Source organism: Melospiza georgiana, chromosome 1 (genome assembly GCF_028018845.1).
Source record: "Melospiza georgiana isolate bMelGeo1 chromosome 1, bMelGeo1.pri, whole genome shotgun sequence".
In the NCBI taxonomy this organism is placed as follows: domain Eukaryota; kingdom Metazoa; phylum Chordata; class Aves; order Passeriformes; family Passerellidae; genus Melospiza; species Melospiza georgiana.
This window is the reverse complement of record NC_080430.1, coordinates 128,959,635-128,977,661: the sequence shown is the minus strand read 5'-3', so window position 1 is coordinate 128,977,661 and position 18,027 is coordinate 128,959,635. Positions and strand designations below refer to the sequence as shown.

At 38.3% G+C, this 18,027-nt stretch overlaps 1 protein-coding gene across 2 annotated transcripts in view; it reads left to right on the top strand.

The window, feature by feature from the left end:
• The first annotated feature begins 885 nt into the window (after positions 1 to 885).
• OXR1 (oxidation resistance 1) overlaps positions 886 to 18,027 on the top strand; it is a 349,896-nt gene continuing 332,754 nt past the window's right edge. For both annotated transcript variants that reach the window (XM_058018412.1, XM_058018404.1), the window contains exon 1: positions 886 to 1,065. The gene's annotated coding sequence lies outside the window, so the exon portion shown is untranslated. The remainder of the gene's footprint in view (positions 1,066 to 18,027) is intronic.

Here is an 18,027-nt window from a genome sequence, read left to right as displayed (position 1 = left end):
CATTTGGCCATGGACTCACCTTCATAATGCCTGAAAATCCACATGTGGTCCTACTGCCAAGATGCCTCTGCCCATCCCTCTCACTCCAGAGCAGGGGGAAGATTGAGAAGCCTTTTTGTATCTCCTAGCTAACAGCTGCTGAATGGAAGATTCCAAACTGGTATTCAGTATTGTACAAATATCCAGAAGGAAAACCCTGGTGATGCTAGGCAGTGGGAAATCAGTTGAGCTGAGAAAAATAGTGGAAAAACTATTTTATTTCTCCAAAATAGAAAGAGCCATGCAGAATATCTTTTCTGTTAAACACAATCTTGCTGCTTGTATAAGAACATCTGCAAAGATTTTACTTTGGGCAGAGAGAAGCTCACTTGCTGAGCTGATCTTTGACACCACATTCCTGTGTTAAGAAATCTTGTGCTTAGCATTTAGACAGACCTGGGAGAGCATAAGCTTTATCAAATACTGAAAAATCCTCAACTTAGGCTGAAACCTCATATTCTTCCCTTTGCATTTGAGAACTCTGTATAATTTTCTTTGCAAGGATGATATTTCAAGTCAGGAAATTTTAAAGCAATTACAACAATTATGTTCATCACCAGACTCTGCCTGACAAATGAATGTGACTGCAGTGACCTCCTCAGTTTCTCCCAGATGCTGTCTTTCTCACCACCAGTGCCATTAATCAAAGATGTGACGCACATATCTCTGCACAAAACTGGAAATGAGTCAGCCACTATAGATCTATGTGACTTCTTGCAGATGCTCAGGCACCACTGAGTCGTGACTTGAGCAACCAACAGCTTCAAAGCTGCATAGTATTTGAAGTATTCTTTCCCAGAAAAAAATCTGCAGGAATCTTGTTCCTAGTTTAGTTCTATTACATAACACAATGTGCTGGGTGCCACAGATCTGTGCTGCACATAGGTACTGCAAGGATGAAACTATGAATATGTGATTTTCCCTTTCCTTTTCCAAATATTTCCAGCGGAGAGAATCATATATGTATGTTTTATACATGTCTGACCATGAGCATTTCAAGCTTTCATTGACCTGAATCTCACTGTGGTAAGTTTTATCTTTCAGCATTTTCAATAAAAGCAGATATGTTGTTAATAAAGTAATTGAACAACTAGTCTTTACGGTTATAGCACATAAAGGCCTTAATTAATTCAATGGTCATTAATAATTAATTCATTGGTCAGAAATTTTAATGTAAAAAGTGTTATTAAAGGCTAAAATGTTATTCTCAGCCAGCTTTAGCAATCTAGCAGTTAAGCTTCCAGTCTAAGGTGGGCATTCAGGATCCCTCCACTATCAAAGGTGAGACATTCTGCAGAAATTCTGTGATAAGCCAGTCACTAATTTCACCTATTTTAAAATAAACGCCCTTGGATTTGGTTCTCTCTGTTGATTTTCTTTATTAATTAGCTACTCAATTTTTGGATAGCTAAAATTAGTTGCCATGAATCCTAACTTAAAAATTATGGAATGCTCAGCAAATTATACTCTTAAAAAAGGGGTTTACCTTGTTTCAGTTTCTTCTACTAAGATATCCCCATTAAATGTTTAGTCCTGTTGCTTTAATATAAAACAGCCTTAGACATATAGCAAAACCATAGGTTTTAAAAAGCCTGCTGGCAAAAAATTGTTATTTTTACTCAATGAACAGACATTTCCCAGTTGAGAGTAGCCCTGCATTAAACATCAAATATGTATTTCTGCTCTGAAAAATAAAGATTAGTATACTATTCTCTTCACGTTTCACTGATCTATCTGGTGGCAAAGATAGTAAATGTTTAATTCCTTGTTACTTTAGATTGACAGAAAACATAGATCTTCAGGGCTCACTGAGGATATACAGTGTCCAGTTTTTCCTTCCACTGAAGTGACTGAAAATATTGGTCTTCTTAATATATTTCTTTGCAAATAGATTTGCTCAAATCTGTATGTGTTTTTAGTCATCTTTTGCTGATCTTCCTGCTTGAGCCTATACAAACCAAACCTAAATCTGTATGATCACATGGAAAACAAGAGCTGAGATTGCCTGTGGCTGCCTTAACAATTGCCAATGCAATAACAGGCACATGTTAATTAAGAATCTGCTCACCCTTAATATTTGTTTCAGTGTTTACCAATGCTGCAGTAAATATTGCTACTAGAATTAATGCAAAACTAACAAAATTTTTAAACATTGATGAAAAAACTATGCTTTAACAAACTTAGCTGTGTTTTTAAGATTACTGACTAGTCAGTACAACCTGATTCTCTACACAGTAATAAAAGGATTCTTTTCTAACCAAAGATCAAAGCCATGCAATGATATGTAGAAAAAGATATATCCCTTTTTTAAAAAAAGGACAAATCAAATAGAACAAATGAAACACAGGGTTTCAGCATAAGGAGGGTGTGCTAGAGAATATTGATTTGTTTAGTGAGTTCAAGTCTCCTGGGCTATGTTAACTAAGACACCATCTTGGCATATAATGAATAAAGTAATTCAGGCTAAATATATAGGGGAGACGCCTTAACCACTTACACTCTTGAACACAACTTTCCATAGAAATAGCAGTGGGGAGCTACCAATGTCACCCATTTAAATTTGATCTAATTAAGTTTATGGAGAGGTATCTATGAGACAGCTGTTCGAAATAGCAGGGGACTTGATATAATGACTCTGCTAACCTGTGCTCACTGTACTTATATTTTGAAAACGTCAGATTTTCCTTACTTCCATGTGTTGGGTATTTCATGTTTCAAAAAGATCAATAAAGAATGACTACCTTGTTATGTGCAGGGAAGTCTTTTATTTCATGGCATGAAATTCTACAGACTTAAAACCCAAACTAACACAACACACTGTTATTACAATATACTCCATATCTAGTACTTTCTCCTCATGAATACAATAGCAGTCAGGCTGCATTCCACAGCCTCCATTTTATTTATGATACTTTTTTTATTTGTTTTCATTTTTTTGCCAGATGTTTTAATCCAAAAACTAGAATTTACTTTTTCATATTTCTGGGAGTTATCAAGTTTATCTTTTCTTCCTTTCTCACAACTTTTCTTCCTTTCTCACACAAAAGCAACAAGATCTTTAGGGATTCTCTTATCTTCCAGTAACATGAGCATATCCCTACTTCCCAACATGACCATATTTCTTATTCTTATGTCTTGTTTTCCACTTTTCAGTGGGATACTAGTTGTATATGAATACTGTTCCTTAAGTTTAACTAGAATTATATTCATAGGATATTGGAAAAATATGTCTCATAGTAAACTCAAAAAAAGATACATAAGATCACAAGCTTTAGATATAACATCATTCAGATTTGTTGCTCAAATGTCAATGGCAGAGCAGATGTAATTTGAACAGCCACATCTATGTGAAAATACCTTCATCTCATAAAAGTCACATCCCATACTATTAACAAGCTATCTTTTTTATTCTGTGGGGGGTTTTCTTTCCCCAGAAGAAAGAGCTATTTTACAAGAGGCAACTTACCAAGAAATTTACCTGAGATATTTGCAGTGGTTCTCCTGCATGGCATGGTGTCTGGAAGTCTAGAAATAGTTTAAACTTATAAATTATATGTACAATAATCCTTGTTCAATCATAAAATAGCTTCAGTTGGTCTTTTCTTTTCTTTTCTTTTCTTTTCTTTTCTTTTCTTTTCTTTTCTTTTCTTTTCTTTTCTTTTCTTTTCTTTTCTTTTCTTTTCTTTTCTTTTCTTTTCTTTTCTTTTCTTTTCTTTTCTTTTCTTCTTATCTCTTTATAGGACAGTACAGTTAGTGGTTTTTTGCTGACTTCTGCTTCCAGCTGCTGCAGCAGATGCATTTCTTGGGCTTGGACAAATCCCTGTCATTCCAGTTTCCTTTTCACTGACACTAAAAATGTGGGCCCCACTGGGTGCCTTAAATCACTGAAGGAAAGACATGAGGCATGGGCCCAGGCCAGTGATGAGGTTTGTAGCTAACCAAAGTGAAATGGTAAACAAACCCCAGTTTGTTCTCTTCCTACCCCTAGTCTCTGTCAGGGAATTGTAGTAACTCTGGAGGTGATGACTGAAATGCCTGGAAATGCAGAAGAACTTTATTTTGGCAAGGGTAAAGCATATGCCTTGATTTATACACAATCCTTCATTCTGTGTTCCTTAAAACTAAAAACATAGCATATACTGTTCTTTTACCTAAATAACTATGTTCTGAATATGCTCATCTACTCTAGAAAAGTAAGTTCAATTCTTTTCAGAAATAAAGTTTTATAATTAGATTTATGTAATTAGACTATAGAAAACACAATCCAGAGGAATGGTGATACATATTTTAACATCAAAGATTTGCAGATCTTTCCCATTGACCTTCTCTTTAATTACTTTGTCCTTTGGTAATAAAGTTAGCAGGAACTTTTTATTGCAGGATATTTGTATAAGATTAAAAATATCCCCAGGAACTTACACACTGTCAAGAGTAAATTAATCTTGCTGGAACTAGAAGCTTGGCAACTGAGTCATACTGGCCTGTAATATTCTGTCTTTGTGTAAAAGCCTTCAAATTGAAGTAATATGCTTCAACAGTGCTTCAGAGGATCTTATTTCCAAGATAAGATTCCAATGAAACACAGAAAAATGTAGGTGATGTGGAGATAATGCATGCTTTGTATGTTGCATAGTCACATCTCTTGCTTTCTGTGGCCAGAGAGCATACAACACATATAGAAACAATACTCTCCCCATTCCCACCCCCAATATGCATAAATGAAAGATATATATAGTAATGAGAATAAATACAATGTTAAAATTAACTAAAATATGTTAATATGAGAGAAGAAATTAGGTGGAATTTCAATTTAATTTCCTTGCAGTATCTTTAACACTGTGTGTTAGAATCTAGGATTATGTTACCTTGGTTGCCCAGTAGAGAAGCCTGTGAACTAGAACTGCCTTCCTTTCTTGGGATCTAAACATTTTAGGCATTACTCTCATACACATTTCTCATCCAGAACTTTACAGCGATCCCGTTGTAGGTGGAGCACTTGCAAGGTCCAGTGTGAATAGCTGTAGTGAGGAATGGAGACTATCCATCCAACAGTAACCAGTGAGACCTATCCTTAGTGTAGCATCCCCAAGAACAGAGAATTTGTCCATGGGAAATGAGAGACGTTGGGGTGTTGACAGTGCCAAGTGGAAGGCTTTAGTGTACACGCTGCAGGAACCCACACTGTTCACCAACCTGGGGGTAGTGAGAAAAAGCATTTGGACACCTCTCAACAAGCAGATTCATAAGACCAAGCAAAGTAACCCTAAACAAGAGTGTGGTGGTTTGACCGGAAATGGGGTTTCTGGGATGTTGTAGTCAAACCAATGGGTGCTCAGATTTTAATATTGGCACCTGATGTGGCCATTGGGACATTTGGATCCACCTCTGAGAACACAGGGTTAAAACAGGGCTCCCCTCTGGAAGGTTCCCTTTGGATTTCCGTCGGGAGAGAGTTCAATTCCTCCCCCGGCCCAGCTGCTGGCTGGGCGGGCAGAGGGGAAAGCCACCAGGCCTGGGCGAGGTGGGCCTGACCCTGAGGGGCCCAAGGGTGGAAGCATGGAAGAAATACTGAGAGGTATTCCCCTCCCCTTCTGGGAGTCAGAGACACAGCCGTGCCTGGGAGTTACCTTGAAACTTGATAAATATGTGCGGCAGCAGGCAGCACGGCTGAGAAAGAGGGAAGGGGGGGAAAGGAGGCAGAAGTGGCAGCGATGTGTCCAACCGCTTGTGGGAGCTTTTAACCTCTTTGTGGACAACGAAAACTTTACAGAACATTAACCCTTCCGAGAAGAGTGATGAAGGTCTGGGCAGAGAGAGAGAGATATTGGAAGAATGGAGAGGTTGGAGTTTTTTGCTGGACTCTTTTTTTTTTTTTATAGCCATGGATTATTTCCTTGTGATACAGAGACAGCTTCCAGAGGGGCCATGCCTCAGAACCAGGAGGGTTCAGTGTGGGTACCCCTCGGCCTCAGGGAGTGCAAAAAACATGGAGGGGACAGATGTCCCAAAGTTGAGACTGTGGCTTTTTGGAAGAAGACAAGGCATCCTTAAAAGGAACCCTAGAAGCAGCTCTGGTCCATGCGCAGTGGTGAGAGCACTGGGCATGGAAGGAAGATGTCACGATGGCAAATGATCTCCAGGTGGTGCTACGTGTGACAAGAAGCCCATGGCACAAAGAAGCACTCCTCCTCTCTTGATGAACTGAGGATTGAGTATTCTAAAGGGTGGTGCCGGACCAAGAGTTGGTGATTTGAGAGATGTATTGTATTGGAATTTGGTGGGGGGAGGAGGAAAATGCTTTTGTAAGGTTTTTATTTTCCTTGTGTGTTTTTTTTCTTTCCTTGTTGTTTAGTTAATAAAGTTTTCTTTATTTCTAAGTAGGAGCCTGCTTTGCTTATTCCAGGTCGCATCTCACAGCAGACACCAGGTAGAGTGTATTCTCATGGGGGCACTGGCATTGTGCCAGGCTCAAACCATGACAAAGAGCTACAAGTTTATGGACTGAGCTACCCAGGGAAAGTGAGATTATTTGCCTCCCAGATGAAGGCTACAATCTCTTACTTTCAGCTCATCAGTTTCTAGAACTCACTATAATATGATGGGGTTGAAGGGTGGAAGTGTAGGTTCAAGTTCTCAAATTGAGAAAATCTTCATCTTCACAGTTTAACTTTGGCTGCCATTATCGTGGCCTCTAAAGAAAAGACTGCTTGTGCAGTCTGCAGTGTTCCTTTTTCATGTGTTGTACAAGCTACTGGAGAGACAAAAAATTTTCTTTTGGTAATTACTTGGACTAAGGCCCTAGAAATGTTTGTGGGGTTTTTTTGTGGCAGTGGGCATGCCTATATCACAAGGCAGAAATGAGTAGGCTGTACCTAGTTTTAGCTGTGATTTTTCTGTCATTTCTGCACTTCTTAGTATTTAACTGTGAATGGCAGTATCCTTTAAACATGCTAAGATGTATATAACACTGTCCATCCACAATTTCAAGAAATAGATGGAGTGTTTTTTCCTAGGCTTAATTTTTTGTGTCCAATTTTCTGTCACTTATTCATGAGATTTGCATTTTGCATCTAATAGCAAGTGAGGAAGTAAAAAGAAATTGCTTAATCATCTAGCTCTTTTTCTAGGCCATTATGATAAGCAATAGCAAACTCTCAGAAATACCTATAATATTAAATACTACACAAGCTTGGGAAATATAGTTCCTGTTGAGAATATTGCTGTTTCCATTAAATGAGACACACAGCTAGTTTTTTGGTAAAAAATCTGCAGTGCCCTGGAATTGTATTAATGCAATGATTTAGATGAAAATTGCTTAAGATATTGAAGTTTAATACTCTTCAGAAATGTTAAACAATAGATATAAGGTGGTTGATATTGCTGTTTAATTTTTAAAAGCACAGGAATACAGAAGGACAATATTATGTTTAACACATCAACCTGCGACACAGGAGACTGGAGCTGAGCTCCAGTGTTAGTTATTGTCTCTGTAATGGATTCTTCATCCGAAACAGCATGGCTGACAGTACTGCCTTTCCCCAGCCCCTCTCCTTACACCCATTCTAATTGCAAGCACTCAAGAACAGGAATCATTTCTTGCTGTTTGTGTGAAAATTATATGGTTTTTAACATAGCTGTGACCTAGTCTGGTCCTGTTGGCACTAGTATGTCACAAGAAATGTAATAGTCTTGCTATTATTTGTCTGAGTTTAGTATTTACAGTGTAACAGTGATTATGTCTACTGCACCATTGCCTGCAAAACCCTGGTCCTTTCTCTGAGGTCTTCCTATAGGTCTTGGCAGGAACTTCTTCCATTTTCCAGGTCTCGTGGACTGACCCAGAATTTAGGCTGCAATGAGAGATGCAGGGCAAACATTGCCTATGCTGCTTTGGGTAACCACTGCAGTATTACTCAGGTTAATTCTCACTTTCTTGGTTTGCTTTATGGTACTTGAATTTGCTACTCTATATCTGTTGCAGGGTCTAAGAAGTTCTTCTGAACTGAGTCCCTGAAAAGTCAGGGATCATTGCAAGAAATATTTCTGAACCAAGATGGGAATAGAAATCAGAGAACAGTGGTAAGGTATGCAGTTCAGAAGTAATTCCACAAGGACAATCAAAGCAAACTTTTATTATCTGAAAATTGCTTTAGGGGTGGTAAAATATTAAAAACCAGATGGTTTGACCTTAGTGCAGTGAAAGTCTTATATGCAGGTTTAAGGAACAAGAACTTTCCAAGAAACGTGGTCTGACTGAAGGCCCGCTCTCCCCTGTGAATTGACACCACATTAGCTCGTGGAATGTAACTCATCTCAGCTGAGATAACAGCACATTTTCAGAACATTTCTCACATAGGGAATGAGTCAAAGGTTCTTTAAGTCAATGGCATTTTCCCTTTTTAAAGTATGCATTATTAAATCAGTAGAACTGAATTCATGGGCAGACCTAAGTGAAACAGTAAATGTAGATTGACATTAAATCTATGGTTCCTACCCTTGGTAAATTGCAAAGTTTTTAATTGTAACTTCATATTGCTTCTTCCTGAATAATGGTATTCTAAGAAATTTATTTATAAATTTCAGCACTGGAACCTCTTGATATGAAACACAAACTTCTATTGGGTGAACTGGTAAATCAAAATTGCCACAGACAAATGCAATCTATGAAATTACCCAAGTTACTAGAGGGAGAAATTTGCTCTATGTGGGCCAAGGGTGTGTTTGCAAGGAGAAAAGCAGGCAAAAAGAAGGGCATAACTACCCAAAGGAACCTTTCCCTTGCCATTAAACCAGGTCATGGCTGCTGTGAGTCACAGATTAGGTTCATATGAGTTACTTGGTGAACTTCAGGGGCTCCTTTGGTGCACAAATTTGTTCTACATCTATACTAAAGGTACACTCTGAGGTGCAGCACTGATGTGCTCCAAACATGTTCCTTTCTCATGGGTTCAAGGCCAAAATTGCACCCGGAGGAAGAATGAATAAAACAGCAGGAGTGTTCAAGTGGATCTTCAGGAAGTAGAAAAGAAGTTTCTCTCTCTTTTCCTACCTCAATAAGATGTTCTTCTTAAGGATAGCTGTGCACATTTATTTCCTTAGTTTGAGCTTTCTCACTCAATTCCCTCATTAGCTGAACTATATGAAGCAGAAGTTCAGAGGCGAACTACCAAATGGAATCATTAAAGTTTTTTAGAACTTTTCTCACAAGATTTTAAGAAAAGTAAGAGAAAATACTAACTTTGGTTCAAAGCATAGATAATGTATTTAAGGGCTATAGAATAATTTATGCTTGCTGCAGAAGACTGGACTGAAAGAAATATAAAAAATCAATATTGGTAAAAAAAATCTTCAAAGGAAATGTGAAAACTCTGTAACAGGTAGTCTGGTTTTGCAGCATTTACAATGTAAACAGCAAGAACTTTTCTCTGCATGAACTCAGGATTTTAAGTAAAAAACCAACTAAAAATACTAGTAAAAACCAAGCTATAGCTACTAGTAAAAATAACTGTTTCCAATTTTTTTTTCTCAAAATAATGTTTTTGAAGAAAGTAAGGAATATTTTAAAGTGTGGGAAGGTTTTGATTTTAATAATTAAACGTATCTTCTTCCATATTTCATAAGCAGACCCCCAGGCATCTTTGTGACTTTCACAGATCATGGCTTTCATGTTGTAGAAAAAAAATCATGCCAGTACTCTTTCATATCTTGTGTAGCTCTAGGTATAAGCAGCTACAGTTCCTTACAAATTTATCATCTGTAAGACTTCCTATGGATTGTATTTAAACTCTTGGAAGTGGCAGCAAAAAAACCCAACCCTGTGGTAGGAACACATTAACAAGATTTCCTGCCATGATGATGTATCAATATTTTATGACATTTGACTCTGATGGCAGGAAAAGTGTGAATTCTCGCTGCTGTTACACTGACCTGAATACTTCCTTACTTTGGAATTGCAAGAAAATGAACTTGCATATCTACTCTGCTTCTATATTACATTACTTCAGCTATTGGAGAATGGACATTGTCTCAAGACAACAGACATAAATTTGTTGCAGAAACTTCCTTTTCTTAAGTAATTTTCATAGTCTTTCTTTTGCAGTTCACATTTCAGTAAGAGCAGAGCTCCAGCAAAGCAGAGCAGTGAGTACAGCTGGAATCACAGTAATCATTTCTCCCAATTTTGAGACCTACTGAAAGAGCAGTGAAACCAAAACCCTTACTCTTGTTGTCTTGCTAAGGGAGGAATAACTGAAACATCTGTCAAGCACTCAGCCTTCACAAGCCTCAAATCACTAAGTTTTAAAGATAAATTGATTTGGTACCTCTGAATGGGCAATGTCCAACATTGTACTTGGAGACTTAGTAGTTCTGTCTTATAAATCCTATTTGTAAGTATTGCTGCCTTGAAACTAAAAATCTTAGAATAAAACAATCTAAAACTATAAAACCACTCATGCAATTAGGCATCAATCAGATGAGATGGATGGTTCAAGCAGCTCTGTCAGAGCCTAAGAAATCCACCTCCCAACACCTGAAAGAGGGCATAAATCACAGCAATCAGAACCAGAGCAGTGGCAATGATCTCCAAGCAATGGAAAACCCTGCTCAATGAAACCTCTGGCTGCAACTGGCTGGTAGCAGTGCAACAATAAAACCACCACACAAAAAAGAATGAAGGCAGGTGTGAAAGTGACATCAACAGCAAAAGAACTTTAGGAAAGCTGTATGTCTCTCATAATGGAAGAGCAGTAAACTGAAGTCTGAGAGGCTTTTCCACTTTCTTCTTTAGATACTTCTATAGAAAATATCTGAAGGAAAGCAAACAAAACCAGAACTGAAAATAGAATTGTTTAATCCAGGTATTAGCTCTTACACCACTTGAACAATTTCTTTAAATTAAAAATGCTGAAGTTAGTTCAGCTAAATTGTGAGGGCAGCTGCTAAAAATATACTGAAAAAATGCACAGTTCTATGTGTTTAGTTTTCAGAAGTGTTATTCCTTATTATCATACTCCTATGGAGCTCTTTATGTACCATTATTTCTTCCTACTGCCATCATAACAATGCTGTCCAATAAAGCAAATAGAAATCTTCACACCAGTGGGTAGGAAAACATGAAGCAGGAGAATTTTTTTTTCAACTCTGTGGACTCTAATTCACATGGAGACAATCCAGACACATGTATCTAACACCTCAGGATATGTATTTTACATTACAAGTAATGCTTAGCCAAGCATCCAAAACCACAAAAAAGATTTTAATGAAGGACAGTATCAATTTGCCTCTAGCATATCTCTAATTTGAGTATAACTTGGACTGTCTTGTGGGAATTCTGCTTGTTTGAATAAAATCTGAATTTGTCTTTCCTGCATAAAGATATTGCTTAAAGGAAAAACAGCTGCATTATATAATATCAAACAGCTTAACGACTACATCTAATTATATATATTAAAGACTAAACTACTGGAAGCAATAAAAACACTTATTGGATTATAAACATGAAAGCAAATGGGAAGCAGCAAGTTTAACATAGACTGTGCTATTAATGCCCTTGAAAAATCTATGTCCTTGCCTTTCCAATAACAAGCTACATTTTGTAGGTCATACTGTAAATCATACTTGGAAAAAAGCTCCCTGGGTGAAGTTATTAGAATTGCTTCTAGCAACTGTTACTGTCTTTAACAGCAGCATTGCCCATTTCTGGAAAAAAAAAAAAAAAAAAAAAAAAAAGGAGAAGAACTGTGCAATTCAACTTTCTTTTCTTCCAAGTGCAGGAAGGAAATGTTGCCTCAGTTTCCTGAAATACAACCTGAAATATTCAGCTTTTCACAAAAAAGATTAGAAAATGAGTCTTTACAAAATCAAATATGAATCATAAAGATTCAACACTTCAGATATGAAGATTCAACCAAACTATCAAATGGGTTGAATTTTTCACCAGACTAAGCATTGAACTTGCATGATGGGAGATGCAGCCATCTTCAATTCAGCAGCTGTAGCAATGTGGGCAGAAATACCTCAGGACATCATAGAGAATGAAAACCTGAAGGCTTGCAGTACCTGACAGCCTTCATTGAAAGAGAAGTATAGCTGAAAAAAAGAGGAAAGACAAAAATTAATTTTTTTCTCATTCCTTTTCATCTTCAAGTCTCCTTTCTTGGAATTTCTTCTGCCAACAAAACCTGGTTAATGTGTGCTAATACATGACTCATGTCTAGTAATAGTTGAAATTGGAGTTTGATACAGAATGATTTACTGCATGTTGGCTTTTTGAGATGTCCTTCAAAGGCAGTGAAAGATGGTGGTAACCCATTGGACACCATAAGCTGATATATCAACTCATACTGGCACAGGAGTCTGCCTTGTGGTCAGGATGCCATCCAGAGGGACCTGGAAAAGTTCTGGAATTGGGCCCATGGTAACCTCCTCAGGTCCAACAAAGCCAAATGCAGTGCACTTCACCTGGGTTGGGGAAACCTCTGGTATTGTTACAGACTGATGGATAAACAGATTGAGAGCAGCCCTGCTGAGAAGGATTTGAGGGTGGTGGTGAGTGAGAGGCTGGGCATGACCCAGCAATGGTCACTCACAGCCCAGGAAGCCAAACCTGTCCTGGGCTGCATCCAGAGCAGTGTGGCCAGCAGGGGAGGGAGGGGATTCTGCCCCTCTGCTTTGCTCTGCTCTGGTGAGAGCCCACTCAGACTGCTGCAACCAGGTCTGGGAGCCCCAGCACAGACTGGAACCTACTTTTTGAGTGGGTCCAAAGGAGAGCCGTGAAGATTATCAGAGGGCTGGAACACCTCACCTGTGAGGAAAGGCTGAGAGAACTTGAGTTGTTCATCTTGGACAAGGGAAGGGTCTGGAGGAACCTTATTTTGGCCTTTCAGTCTTAAAGGGAGCCTAAGAGAGATGGGGATATAGACTTCTTAGCAGGACCTGCTGTGACAGGACAAGGAATAATGGTTTAAACTGAAGAAGCATTGATTTAGATTATCTGTAAGGATGAAGTGTGGAATTTTTCACAATGAAGGTGGTAAAGCACTGGCACAGGTTGCCCAGAGATGTGATATAATATGAGAATATTCCAGGTTGGATGAGCTGGGTCTCTGACCAGCCTGCATCTAGTCCCTGCTCATTGCAAGGGGTTTGGATTAAATTACTTCAAGAGTTCCTTCCAACACATTCTAGGATTCTATGTAGTGAGAACACAACATACAGCATGAAAATATTCTGCACTGGAATTTAGGAAAAAAAGCAACAAAGATAAATTGAAAGTTAAATATTTTTTATTATTTTATTCTCTTATGACCATTCATTCTATATAATTTTTCTATAATTTTTATTACTGGCATTTAGAATCATGAAGATTTTATTATAAGCACTTGCAGGCTGCACTGGTTCTGCTTATTTAGGTACATTCTTCATGGGTGATCCCAGCATCTGTTAATTGATCAGTGTTGTCTGTGCATACTCTATACATTTCCTTTGCTATATTTCTGTCAGAGAGCCTTTCCTTCCTGCCAAAGTTAGTAAGTGAGAAGCAGCTCTGGGCTTAGTTGTTTGCCTGAAGTTACTTGCATGATATTATCACACAGCATAAAGGGCATCTGAGGCTAAGCTCAGGCTGGGCAGCAAAGGGGGGAAGCAAAGGGGGCTCCTGCTTCTCCAGGCACTTGACCTGGGCACAGATTTGTGCCCAAGCACTTCAACACTAACCAAGCAGGAATACAAGTTCCACTGTGTGCCTGTGCTCAAAGAACTGCATAGACATCATCTGCTTTAGATGGCTGAGTGTACTACAGTCTATATGGCTTGTATGCTAGGCTGCATCATTAAAAAGTTTATATTTATCTCTGTAATTTACTCTCATTATGTGTAATATGAAAGAATAAATGAAGAAGTATAACTATTCTGACAGATAGCTACTTTGCCAGTGAAGAATTTGCTACATCGAATGATCTAAACATTTATTTAATTTGACAGCAGTCATTGTCAGCTGTTTCAGAGATAAACCCCTAGAATGATGTGTATAGAGACTTTGCACTGGAAAGTAATTTTTTCATGGATTTAAGGATATTCTCTTTGTAGGTGAGTTTGGACAATGGGCATAATGTTACAGTCAATGTGATAGCTGAATGTAGCTGAGAACTGATGTCTTATAATTATCAAGTTAGGATATAGATTTATTCCTTTTAAAATTTTAACAAAAGCCATTTCCATTTGTTCTATGGCAGTGATTTTCACAGGCTGAATATGAATATGTTGATATGTGCACTATTTACATGCAGTCAATAATTATGTTGCCTTTGTATATTCTTTTGTTTCTATACTGTGAAAGATAAATAGCACTGTTTAATTAGCATTGTTTTTAAGATTAAATAAATGCAGGGGTTTTGCACTTTATTTTACTTTCTTCAGTACTAGTTCCTTTGCTGTCCAAAGAACTACCAAGCCAGTAAATTAACACAAAATTTAATGGCAACTTTTAATTCTGTGTATAAGAATCCTAAGAAACCAACTCAAGGCAAACCAGAACTGTTTAAAAGCTGATAGAACAATGTAGTCATTCAATTTCTTGCTCCTAGTATGATGTCCACTCCTGGGAAACTGTTTCTAACTTGTTTAGATGTAAACAGTGACATTTTAATCACCAATTATCCCAGGTGACTGGAAAAGGGGAACATCAAACCCATCTTAAAGAGTAAAAAAGAGCATCCTGGGAACTACTGACTTGTCAGTCTCACCTCTGTGCCTGGGAAGATCATGGAAAAGATCCTCCTAGCTGCTCTGCTAAGGCACACAGAGAACAGGGAGGTGATTCAGGGAGACAGCCAGCACGGCTTCACCAAAGGCCTTCTGTGATGGAGTGAGTGCATTGGTGGACAAGGAAAGGGCTGCAGATGTCATTTATCTGTACTTCTGTAAAGCCTTGGTCATAGGCCCCCCCAACATCCTGCCCTTTAAATAGGAGGAAGAAGGGTTTGATGGGTGTTAGATACTGTTAGATGGATAAGAAACTGGTTGGACAGCCACATCCAGAGGGCAGTGGTCAACAGCTTGGAGTCCCAATGGATGTCAGTGACAACCGGTGTCCCTCAGAGGTCAGTATTGGGACAGTGCTATTTCATATCTTTATTAATTAAGACAAAAGGATGGAGTGCACCCTCAGCAAATTTGCAGAAGACAACAAACTGACACACCTGTGGGTGACACACCTGAGGGATGGGATCCATCCAGAGGGATTTGGACAAGCTTGAGAAGCAGCCCATGGGAATCTCACGAGGTTTAATAATATCTATTGGTGCTGCACATGGGTTAGGGACAACCACTGGTGTCAATCCAGGCTGGGGGATGAACAGATTGAAAGTAGCCCAGCTGGGTGGGATTTGGAGGTGCTGGTGGATGAGAGGTTGGACATGACCCAGTAATGTGAGCTTGCAACCCAGAAAGCCAAATATGTCCTGGGCTGCATCAAAAGCAACTTTGGGATCAGGTTGAGGGAGGGGATTCTGGTTCTCTACTCCATTCTCCCACCTGGAGACCCCACCTGCAGTGCTTCAGCCAGGTCTGGGGTCCCCAACACAGGAAACACATTGACGTGTTGGGAGTGAGTCCAGAGGAGGGACACAAAGTTGATTAGAGGGGTTAAGCACCTCTCCTATGAGGAAGGGGTGATAGAACTGGAGTTTTTCAATCTGGAAAAGAAGGTTTTGGGGTGATCTTATTGAGGCCTTCCAGATCTGAGGGGAACTCACAATAAAGATGAAGAGAGACCTTTTACAAGGGCCTGTAGTAAGAGGACAAAGGCGAGTGGCTTCAAACTGAAAGAGAGTTGGTTTATATTAGATATTAGGAAGAAATTTTTATTGTGAGGGTGGTGAGGAACTGGAACATATTGGTGGAACAGAGAAATTGTCCCATTGTATGTATGGTGGAACAGAGAAATTGTATGCCCCATCCCAGAAAGTGTCCAAGGCCAGGCTGGATGGAGCTCTAAGCAACATGGTCTAGTGGTTAGCATCTCTGACCAGGGGTTGGAACTAGATGACCTTTAGGGTCCCTTCCACCCAAAGACCTTCTATGATTCTGTTATTCTATGGTTCTAACCATCAAAAATATAAAAGTAGACTGTTGCCAAAACAGTGCAAAAACTTCTGATTTTCATGTTAGTTTAGTAACTACCTATATGTGATACTCTTTCAGCTATTATAAATACTGCAAAAATATAAAAGCAAATTGTTTCCAAAACAGAGCAAGGATTTCTGTCTCCAGTAAGGACTTTCCACCTATTTCTATAATGAAATAAGTCTGAAAATAATTGATTAACCAATGTGATATAAATTGGGACTGAATCAAATAGAATAATTCTGTAAGAAATATGTGTGTGCATCCAGAAGAAAGTAATTACACAAATGCAATTGAACAATCTCCTGAACCAGTCAGAGTTTTGCAGCTTATCTTTAATTTGTTTTGCCTTCTATACCAACTACTGTATTTCAAAGTAGGAGATGGCAGGTTGTTATCTCAAATTCCCTCAAATAAGCTTCTAAATTGGGATACACTGGTTTCTCCCTACAGGAATCCGTTTGGTCTAATTGATCTATGACTCAGTGAACTTTACATCAACACTGAAAATACAGAATATTCATGACCTTGTCTATAAAAATAACAAGAGGAGGTACAGAATGGTGTTTACAAATCAATTGGACAACTGGAATACAATGTTGTTTTTCTCTTTTTGCTTGGTGCTTATTCCTGATGAGTTTTTTGTTAAACCCTAATGGTTTGCCAAGGAAACTTAGAAATAAAGTAACAAATATCAACCACTAAAAGAAGGTGAACAAAAATTGTGAGTAGTTTAAGATGCATTTTATTCCTTTCTAAAATATTTGTGTCGAAGCAAAATGTCTTAGTGTTTATGCAAAATTTAGCTTCAGCATATACTATGAAAATAGTTATTCCTGTTTATTGATCCTGAAACTGAAAACAGTATTTATGTTACAGGATGTGATTACTTCAACAAATATGTTCTCTATCTAAATGGAAAGATACATCCTTTCTTTCACAAAACAGATGCATAAAAATTGATGCATAAAAAGATTTAATATTTTATGTTTTCTCATTTTGTTTTACTTTCCACAGTCAGTGTAGGAAATACTGCACAGTTGTACATACCTAATTCAAGCTCTGGCCTTCCAGTTTTGTAAAGAAAAAATGAAGAGTTCGATCATATTTTCATAATATCTGCATTAAAGAGTACACTTAATTCTCTAGCTTTCCGATCTGGATGATGTTCTTCAAGTATTTAATTAAAGATGTCTTATTGCAATTTTTATTTAGGAAAGGGAAGATGAAGAAATTAGCCACAAGAGAAAAAAACCCTGGAAGATAAGGGACCCTTTATCCCAAAATTAAATATTTTCACATATCGCAAATGAGTTCACAAAAGGGATCATAATATATAGCACAAAATCATAGAATAGTCAGGGTTGGAAGGGACCCCCAGTCATCCAGTCCAACCTCCCTGCCAAGGTGGGTCACCTTGAGCAGGTCATGCAGGAATGTGTCCCGGTGGGTTTGGAATGTCTTCAGGAAGGGAGACTCCACCAACATCCTGGGCAGCCCCTTCCAGTGCTCTGCCACCCTCAATGCAAATTTCTCCTTCATGCAGATGTGAAACTTTTTGTGTTTTACTTTACAGCCATTGCTGTGTGTCCTGTCCCTGAGCACAAAGATAAGTCCGACACTGTTCTCTTGGAAGCCATCTTGGAGATATTTACGCGCATTAATGATAAATCCTCTCAGTCTTCTCTTCTGAAGACTAAGCAGGCCCAACAAGGCTGGCTTTTATATTCAATTTTAGTTGAATTATAACTTTGAATTGGCAGGAAATTCATGTCTGGCAGGAAGTATACAAAGGAAGAGGTAAGATCTAAATATTAGTTTTTAATTAATTTCCTAATTTAAGATCACCCTAGATAGAAATGT